Here is an 11,612-nt window from a genome sequence, read left to right on the forward strand (position 1 = left end):
AAATATAATTTTTCATTAAGAAAAACAGTTGATACGACACTTACTGCAAATGAAAGGTAAAAACTACGAATAGTGATCTTGTGATGAGATAGATGTTTAACGACTAAGAGTTTAATGTTAAGTTTTTGTGTAGTGTTATACTTTCATGCAGTTTAGAAACATTAATTATTTATAGTTCAAGGTATTTTGAAGGGTTGCGATTTCTCGTTGTTTCTATGTGATACCATAATACACATTCTTGTACTTAGATTGGGATCTGCTTCCTCACTGCCAATACTGGAACCTTAATTGTGCTTCGAAGCAGTTTTACATGAATATATTGCAGATTTGCCCTCATAACACCTGGCTCTCCCCTCCCAATTTCGGTTTAGATTTTGGAGAAATGTTTTACGGAGAACTAATTAGGGCTAAGATCAACTAATACAGTAAGTTATATATACTTGCATAGTATTTTCGACTAAGATTTTTTTCCCTTAAAAATGTGTTTGTTTTTGTCCTTCAGTGGAAAGATATCTACATGTATTTGGTTCTGACTGTCCGTCTGCCTGTTTGTAACACTTAAATTCAGAGGATATCTATTTGGTTCTGACCGTCTGTCTGTCTGTAACACTTAAATTCAGAGGATATCTATTTTGTTCTGACTGTCTGTCTGAAACACTTAATTAAGATCAATTCTATATAAAAATCAAAGAAATCAGTTAGGGTCTGGTCACTCAATGTCACAGATTTCTTTGATTTTCACAGTATTAACTTTACTTGCACCATCTTACATAATTTTAAACCCAGCACCAAATTTCTACCATCCTTTGTCATGGAAACCCGACAGCAGTCTATGGGGGCTAATTGAACTGCAAAATTCATCCCGTTTTACCCATCTTTTGTCCTTGTGGTATATAAAAAATTTAAAAAGACAACTAATTCTCTCCATAAATCTCGATCCCCCATAAGATTCTCTCCTTATTTATAATATCTATATCCACCTATGGTAAAGAGTGTGTTAAGTTTTTGTGTAGTGCTATACTTTCATGCAGTTTAGAAACATTGATTATTTATAGTTCACGGTATTTTGAAGGGTTGCGATTTACCTCTGTACTAACGCATTATAATTTGGCACTTTGCCAAAAAGTGATTTTTTTGTTGGATTTCAGTGATGAATTTAGATAATTTGGAAAATGCATACAGTATAATCAACTGCCATCAAAGGATGTCCATATCAAAGACTCTTAAAATATATATAAAAAAAGATTTATGGTGAAACGTAGTGCAATTGATCTATAGTAGTATGAAAACTGTAGATCTGGGCATTTTGTCAACAATTTGTTGGATTTCAGTGATGAATTTAGATAATTTGGAAAATACATACAGTATTATCAACTGTCATCAAAGGATGTCAAAGACCCCCCAGGGCCCTCCCTAAACACCAAGTAGATTTTGCAATCATTTCCATAAACGAGCTAAATTACATGTACTGTATTGCCATGTAAACTATTTTCAATGTCTAGATAAAGAATTAAGGACATGAATACCATAACAAGAATTGTTTGCAAAACATATATATCTCCTCAGCTATGCCATCTGTATACTTGTGTTAATTTTTATACTACCACAGTCATATCAAGGGAGTGTCAGGGTCATGCATCAAGGGCACGATTAAGCTGTCAATGTGTTAATATTTGCGTCTTTATTATATTTCATAAAATTTTGGTGATTGGTTAAAGGTGGAAAATTTCCCTTTTCTCTGAAGTTTGAGCATACAGAAATTGCATAATGTACCCTTTTAGCTGACATCAAATGCATGGAGTAGAGCACTGCACTTCCAAGGTGACCTTTGGAACAGAAAACTACCAAAGGTCTCTATAACCAGTGACCAACCCATGCATGGAATAGCATCACTATAAAAAAAAGTATTCTCAAGATATTGGGCAGATACCAATAATTTTTTTATTGTACTGCCTTGCATTTACTGACCTTTGACCTGGAAACCATTAGGGGCCATCTACTATTCATAACCACCAACATATGAAATATCATAATTGAACAACAGGCTCAATATATTGGGAGGACACCATTGCATAGAGTACTAGCTACATTGCACCTTAAAAAGGGACATGGACACGATTTGAGCTGCTAATTTTATTTTTCCATTCTTAATGTTTAGAATGATTCGGTAAGGTATTACTAATGGTCATCAAAAATTTGATTGTCAGTTCTCGAGGTACATGGGAGATACAGACCTAGCAATTCTTTGTCATGTAAGTAAGGCCCGTGCCCTGTTTTTGTTTACATATAAGCTAGATATGCCAGTAAAAGTTCGTTTAAAGCAGATTTTTCAATTTACAAGTTAATTCTGAACATAATTTAATGGTTTCTAGTGTTTAACACATCTCATTTTGTTTTAAACATGCTATTTTCTATCAAGCAATCTATATGCAAACAAAAACAGGACATGACCTTTGTTCACACAACAAAGAATTGTGGGTGCATTATCTCATCTGTAACTCAAAAACTGATATTAAATTGTGGTTGACCATTAGAAATAAGTTAGATAAGCAATGTAAACAATAAATATGGAGAAATAAAATTTTCAGCTGAACGGTGTCCATGCTCCTTTAAATCCTGAGGATATCTATTTGTGTCTGGCTGTCAGTCTGTAACACTTCATTCCAGAGGATATCTATTTGGTTCTGACTGTCCGTCTGTCTGTAACACTTAAATTCCAGATGATATCTCTAAAATTCCCTGGACCTGCTATAGATTCCGTTTCATGATGAATCTCGAATCCGTATGATTCAGATAAAGACACATCGTCGGCAACCCACGGTTGATTACGCTTCGTTACGCTCTCCATCACCCGTTGGTCCATTCATTCCTACTCGCTCGTTCTCATGAATAATTAATTAGACAATTTGATTGGGCGCTCTTGGAAAACCCTAAGCGAATTTGTCCAATGAAAACGACGCCTTCGGCCCAATTTCGGTATGCAATTGCTGTGATAGCAAAGTTAAGTTAGTGTTACCTTTAAAAACAGAAGAGTTCCATTACTATAACGATTACTTTGATTGGACGATATTTTAAAATATTTATTCATGAGAACGAGCGAGTAGGAATGAATGGACCCACGGGTGATGGAGAGAGGAACGAAGCGTAATCAACCGTGGGTTGCCGACGATGTGTCTTTATCTGAATCATACGGATTCGAGATTCATCATGGGTTCCCGACGGTGATAAAGACAATACTGATGTTTTTCTTTGAGTTTGTTTTTCGATGTATATGTATCATACTTAATACATGTAATATAATAGAAAAGTCCGCGTTCGATCTCGAGTTCGATAAGTTGAGCCCCAAGGTCATGAATGCATGTGCTACATGTAAATGAAATACTTATGATAATCCTGACAAAGGTAAACTCGTCACAAATAAATGTTGCATTTCTTTTTTCTCCTAAAGATCGAAGGCCAGTGTCACATATATGTATTTCCCACTTTGGGGCACATCCCATGTTTGCAAAATCTAATATGTTTTACCGTAATGTTTGATAAAAATGTTTATGCTTAAAAAAAAAATGGAATTTAGAGCTTTATATTTCCTGTCATTTCAAACTCTGAACAATCTGCAAAATTTGATAATGACCCTTATCTACATGAACAAATATGTTGTGCTATTTCACAGATATTGTAGATACATGTATCATAGAATACCTATTCTTGAGATGAAAAGTATTTTTCATTTCGATATAATTTCGTTTTGCAAACAATGTATGAAAGGTGAAGATAACCAACAATGATCAATCTCGTAACTCCTACAAGCAATACAAAATAGATAGTTGGGCAAACACGGACCCCTGCGTACACCAGAGGTAGGATCAGGTGCCTAGGAGGAGTAAGCAGCCCCTGTCGACCGGTCACACCCACCGTGAGTCCCATATCCTTATCAGGTAAACGGAGTTATCCGTATTTACAATACTACTGATTTTCCTCATTTTAATTATTATTGTACAGTATGACAGCGGTCTGGTTCGTCGGTGCAACCTCGCATTGGGTCAAGTGCTGTCTGACGTGTTTCATACCGATTGTTGGGCCGTTCTTGGCACACTGGTTTTGGCTGCGGGTGACTCCGTTTGCCTGATCAGGATATGGGGCTTACGGCGGGTGTGACCGGTCAACAGGGGATGCTTACTCCTCCTAGGCACCTGATCCCACCTCTGGTGTGTCCAGAGGTCCGTGTTTGCCCAACTATCTATTTTGTATTGCTTGTAGGAGTTATGAGATTGATCACTGTTCGTTATCTTCACTTTGCATACAAAGAACAAGACAAATATTGATAGGCTTTTAAAATTATAAAAGAGGGCAACAAGGATCATTTTACATATCAGTGTACCTCATTCAGTGTCAACTTCTTACATGCTATCAAATTTGAGATGGATGCCTTTGATTGACTATTTTATTTATCGAAATATTATTCTTATGTTTAAAGTTTTACATCATGCAATGTGAAGATAACGAACAGCAATCAATCTCACAACTGCCATAAGCAATACAAAATAGATAGTTGGACAAACACGGACCCCTGGAGACACCAGATGTGGGATCAGGTGCCTAGGAGGAGTAAGCATCCCCTGTTGACCGGTCACACCCAGCGTGAACCCGATATCCTGATCATATGACTCCAGAGTATTTGCATATTTTTAGATTTGTGAATGAAGGAAACACAAGAAATACAAGAAAGAGCTCTATTAATTTTATTTATGTTACAAGAACCAAAACAGAATATTTTAGATGATCTTTTATCATTTCAGCAGCAATTTTATGGAACTCATTACCATATTTTATAAGAAAATGCACAACTACCACATCTTTTAAGGACGACAGACCTAATTCGAAATTTTCCACTTCTGCGCAGAAAGCCGCACACATCGCTATTTACAGTCTCCTTGCATTGTGACGTCGCTGCAATTGTTTCATCACATTATGAACATGCGAAATTTACTAACTGAACTTGAGACTGTATATTTCTTTCATTATACAAGTAATACATCTTATTTTAATCCATATTTCATATGAATTCTTCAATAAAGTCGATTTATAGAATTTCTGTAACTTTAGTATCTGTGAATCCGTGACTTTAAAAAATCTGTCCGTGATTCTTCCGTGTTTTATGTATAATTTCTGGGATTCCGTATAATTGTCCGTGTTTTTACAACCTTCCGCGCATATGGGATGAATCAAACTGTCTCACGTATGTACAACGAAGTAAAAAAAAAAAAATAGACTCTTTTGTTATTAAAATTTTACTACTGAATATAGTTTATATCATGAATATTTTTATCAATAGTAATTACTGTATTACTCTATAAACAACTAGTACTTATTGTAACGGGGACCGTTACAGATGTTCCCCAAACATTCCCCCATTTAGTAAGTGGTGACATTTATTTCCGTACAAGTTGTTTTGACCATTGCAAAGTGTGTAGCATGTGAATATATAACTATCTTATAACGTTCAGTCCATTTCATACTAGTTCAAATCAGTTATAAAGATCTGAGAGTTTTGTGCACGTGCACGTACGTGCATGCAGGTGGATATAAATAATTCGACCATCTCGATACATTAGAAGTCTTACTATATGAGTACAAGAGAAGTTTCACAACTGTTCAATGAAAAACGAGAAATTAACGGCAACTCAAAACTACAAACACCGAAATCAATGCACGTGCATACACGTGCGCGTGAGTACCACACAGCAATTTTGTTGATGCTATTCAATAGACATTTGAACAATATACTTGCTATATGAATTTGGTATCGATTGCTTCACTCATAAGAAAGTTATTGGGATTTCAAAATCGTCCAATCAGAATTAAGCGCACGTGCATGCGCGTGCAGGGAAGTGATTTTGAGACTATTAATAAATTGAGAGGCCCAAAACATACCTGCAACCTACTTTTCAAACCTATTCATTGCAATCTCAAAATGTTATAGACCAATACTCAAATTTAGAGGTCAAAAATTACAATGCACGCGCATTCACGCGCACGCGATTTTGATAATGGAAAATTTGTTGACACCATTTCACAGACATTCATATCATAGATCCTCAGGGTAACTTTGAATTCATTTCAGTTTTTAATTCAATAGTTATGACCATTTTAGTACCCAAAAAATGAAAGAAAAGCTATGCACGTGCATACACGGGCACGTGAGTATGACTCAGCATCAATGTTGATGTCATTCAATAGACATTTGATAGATATACTTACAGTATAAATTTCATATTGTTTCCATCATTTATAAGAAAGTTATGGCGATTTGAAAATCGTCCAATCACAATTTAGCACACGTGCATGCACGTGCCGGATGGTAATTATGACTATAAACTTTTGTTAAGAATATCAAGATACATATACAATACAAGTTTGAAAAGATTTTGACAAAAAACCAAAAAAGTTAGGGTCATTGAAAGAATTGAACCTTCAAAAGACAATGCACGTGCGTGCGCATGCGCGTTTGCAATTTTTATTACATCGATCTGTAGATATTTGACATGTCTACCTATCCTGTAAATATCATTAAATTTCCTTGATTGGCATGAATGATATAAACGGTTTTGTATTATCCAATCAAATTGAAGCACACGTGCATGCGCGTGCAAAATTGAAATTTTGACGATGCCAAACAGTTAAGAGTCCCATGTTATACCTACGATATAAATATCAAACGATTTCATTGAAAAATAAAAAAGTTAGACTGATTCCAAAGTTTGTAAACAAAAAATCCAATGCACGTGCATGCACATGCATGCATTTTCATGCAAAATGACATTCGTTCCGCACATCTACATATGCTATACTATCATCCTAAAAAGGTTTCATATTGATCCCTTGAGTAGTTTCTGAGAACACTCGTGGACAAAAAAGTCCCAAGAAGAAAGAAAGAATAATAATAATAATAACTAGTACTTATTGTAACGGAGACCGTTACACATGTTCCCCAAACATTCCCCCATTTAGGAAGTGGTGACATTTATTTTAGTACAAGCTGTTTTGACCATTGCAAACTGTGTAGCATGTGAATATATAACTATCTTATAACGTTCAGTCCATTTCATACTAGTTCAAATCAGTTATAAAGATCTGAGAGTTTTGTGCACGTGCACGTACGTGCATGTACGTGCATATAAATAATTCGACCATCTCGATACATTAGAAGTCTTACTATATGAGTACAAGAGAAGTTTCACAACTGTTCAATGAAAAACGAGAAATTAACGGCAACTCAAAACTACAAACACCGAAATCAATGCACGTGCATACACGTGCGCGTGAGTACCACACAACAATTTTGTTGATGCTAATCAATAGACATTTGAACAATATACTTACTATATGAATTTGGTATCGATCGCTTCACTCTTAAGAAAGTTATTGGGATTTCAAAATCTTCCAATCAGAATTAAGCTCATGTGCATGCGCGTGCAGGGAAGTGATTTTGAGACTATTAATAAATTGAGAGGCCCAAAACATACCTGCGACCTAATTTTCAAACCTATTCATTGCAATCTCAAAATGTTATAGACCAATACTCAAATTTAGACGTCAAAAATTACAATGCACGCGCATTCACGCGCACGCGATTTTGATAATGGAAAATTTGTTGACACCATTTCACAGACATTCATATCATAGATCCTCAGGGTAAATTTGAATTCATTTCAGTTTTTAATTCAATAGTTATGACCATTTTAGTACCCGAAAAATGAAAGAAAAGCTATGCACGTGCATACACGGGCACGTGAGTATGACTCAGCATCAATGTTGATGTCATTCAATAGACATTTGATAGATATACTTACAGTATAAATTTCATATTGTTTCCATCATTTATAAGAAAGTTATGGCGATTTGAAAATCGTCCAATCACAATTTAGCACACGTGCATGCACGTGACGGATGGTAATTATGACTATACACTTTTGTTAAGAATATCAAGATACATGTACAATACAAGTTTGAAAAGATTTTGACAAAAAACAAAAAAGTTATGGTCATTGAAAGAATTGAACCTTCAAAAGACAATGCACGTGCGTGCGCATGCGCGTTTGCAATTTTTATTATATCGATCTGTAGATATTTGACATGTCTACCTATCCTGTAAATATCATTACATTTCCTTGATTGGCATGAATGTTATAAACGGTTTTGTATTATCCAATCAAATTGAAGCACACGTGCATGCGCGTGCAGCATTGAAATTTTGACGATGCCAAACAGTTAAGGGTCCCAAGTTATACCTACGATATAAATAGCAAACGATTTCATTGAAAAATAAAAAAGTTAGACTAATTCTAAAGTATGTAAACAAAAACTCCAATGCACGTGCATGCACATGCATGCATTTTTAGACAAAATGACATTCGTTCAGCACATCTACATATGCTATACTATCATCCTAAAAAGGTTTCATATTGATCCCTTGAGTAGTTTCTGAGAACACTCATGGACAAAAAAGTCCCAAGAAGAAAGAAAGAATAATAATAATAACTAGATTCGATCTCGTTGCGAGCAACGAGTGGGTCTTCCGTCCAAATTTAGATGTGATTAGATAAGAATTTGACTGACATTTTCGTTCATAAATAATGATACAAATATATTGTCTAGACGTACAATTTAGCTTTGGTAATGTTTTACAAATATTGATCATTTAAATGTTATAAATTAAAGACTCTCTCTACCTCTCGGCAACTAATTAAAGGGGTCAGCTTTTTTTCAAGAAAAAAGTTAATAATGTTATTTACTGTGATACAGATTCAACTGATCAGGCGAGTCATGCCGCCTGGAGGCCTATTTTTTTTTTATATCATTCTAGATATATCTCGCAAAACTGAACAAATTTTGTTCTACATGTCCTATGGAAATTTTCTTAAGAAAAAAGTTATTGATTGCGACATTTATCAGACTGTTAAGGCGAGTCATAAGGCCCGTGGGCCTTTTTCTTGATATCGTTTGAAAGATCTTGCAAACCTGAACAACTTTTGGTCTACATGTTTTATCAAAAGTTTCTCCAGAAAAAAGCTATTGATTGTGACACTAATCAAACTCTTCAGGCGAGCCATGAGGCTCATTCGCCTTTTTCATGATGTTGTTTGAAACATCTTGCAAAACTGAACAACTTTTGCTCTAGATGTCTCATTAAAAGTTTCTTGACTAAAATGTTATAGATTACAACAATAACCCAACTGTTCAGGTGAGCCATGAGACCCGCAGGCCTTATTCTTAACATCGTTAGTAACGCTTGCGAATCTGAACAACTTTTGTTCTACATGTCTTATCAAAAGTTTCTCGAGAAAAAAGTTATTAATGTTATTAATTGTGATACAAATTCGACTGTTCAGGCGAGCCATGACCCCCGCAGGCCTATTTTTTGATATCATTAGATAGATCTTGCAAAACTGAACAACTTTTATTCTACATGTTTCATCAAAGTTTCGTGAGGAAAAAGTTAATCATTGTAACAGAAATTCAATGGTTCAGGCGAGCCATGAAGCCCATGGGCCCATTTCTTGATACGGCACGAAAGATCTCAATAAACTGTACAACTTTTGTTATATATGTCTAAAAAAAATATTTACGAGTATAACGTTATGCGACATTTATCACTGTTAAGGCGAGTCATAAGGCCCGTGGGCCTTTTTCTTGATATCGTTTGAAAGATCTTGCAAAACTGAACAACTTTTGTTCTACATGTCTTATCAAAAGATTCTCGAGAAAAAAGTTAGTAATTGTGACACTGATCAAACTGTTCAGGCGAGCCATGAGGCCCGTTGACCTTTTTCATGATGTTGTTCGAAAGATCTTGCAAAACTGAACAACTTTTGTTCAAGATGTCTTATTAAAAGTTTCTTGACAAACATGTTATAGATTGCAACAATAACCCAACTGTTCAGGTGAGCCATGAGACCTGCAGGCCTATTTCTTAACATCATTAGTTAACGCTTGCTAAACTGAACAACTTTTGTTCTACATGTCTTGTCAAAAGTTTCTCGAGAAAAACGTTATTAATGTTATTAATTGCGATACAAATTCGACTGTTCAGGCGAGCCATGACGCCCGGAGGCCTATTTTTTGACATCATTAGATAGATCTAGGAAAACTGAACAACTTTTATTCTCTATGTTTTATCAAAAGTTTCGTGAGAAAAAAGATAATAATTGTAACAGAAATTCAATGGTTCAGGCGAGCCATGAGGCCCATGGGCCCATTTCTTGATATGACACGAAAGATCTTAATAAACTGTACAACTTTTGTTATATATATCTAAACAAAATATTTACGAGTAAAAAGTTATGATTGAAAACGTGGAAAAAAATTGGACACTTTTTAAAACTCCATTTTCGACCCCTACCGAGCTTCCATACTAGGCACTTCCGGAAATTTTGAAAACCCAGGTGCACAACTACAACATGTCGTCTAACATCACTGAAAATTTCAGCACTCTAGCTTTTATCGTTTTTGAGTTTTTGTCTGGACAAAATGGTCATCTGAAAATCGATAAAAGGGGGATAACTTCCAACCGGAAGTGATTTTTCAAAAATTGAAACGGCGGTACAAACTTCAAATGGCAACGCATCAATCCTGAAAATTTGAAGCAAATCGATCCAGCCATCTCCGAGAAATCTTCTGCACAAAAATCGGTAAGGAGAAAAAAAAAAGAATAATAATAATAACTAGATGCGATCTCGTTGCGAGCAACGAGTGGGTCTTCCGTCCAATTTTAGATGTGATGAGATAAGAATTTGACTGAGATTTTCATTCATAAATAATGATACAAATATATTGTCTAGACGTACAATTTAGCTTCGGTAATGTTTTACAAATATTGATCATTTAAGTGCTATAAATTAAAGAATCTCTGCCGCTCTCGGCCACTAATTAAAGGGGTCAGCCTTTTTTTCGACAAAAAAGTTAATAATGTTATTTACTGCGATACAAATTCGAGACTGATCAGGCGAGTCATGTCGCCCGGAGGCCTATTTTTTTTAATATCATTCTAGATACATCTCGCAAAACTGAACAAATTTTGTTGTACATGTCCTATTAAAATTGTCTTGAGAAAAAAGTTATTGATTGCGACATATATCAGACTGTTAAGGCGAGTCATAAGGCCCGTGGGCCTTTTTCTTGATATCGTTTGAAAAATTTTGCAAAACTGAACAACTTTTGTTCTACATGTCTTATCAAAAGTTTTTCGAGAAAAAAGTTATTGATTGTGACACTAATCAAACTGTAGGCGAGCCAAGAGGCCCGTTCGCCTTTTTCATGATGTTGTTTGAAACATCTTGCAAAACTGAACAACTTTTGCTCTAGATGTCTCATTAAAAGTTTCTTGACTAAAATGTTATAGATTGCAACAATAACCCAACTGTTCAGGTGAGCCATGAGACTCACAGGCCTTATTCTTAACATCGTTAGTTAACGCTTGCGAATCTGAGCAACTTTTGTTCTACAAGTCTTATCAAAAGTTTCTCAAGAAAAAAGTTATTAATGTTATTAACTGTGATACAAATTCGACTGTTCAGGCGAGCAATGACGCCCGTAGGCCTATTTTTTTAATATCA

The sequence above is a fragment of the Ostrea edulis genome, chromosome 7, assembly GCF_947568905.1.
Source record: "Ostrea edulis chromosome 7, xbOstEdul1.1, whole genome shotgun sequence".
NCBI lineage: Eukaryota > Metazoa > Mollusca > Bivalvia > Ostreida > Ostreidae > Ostrea > Ostrea edulis.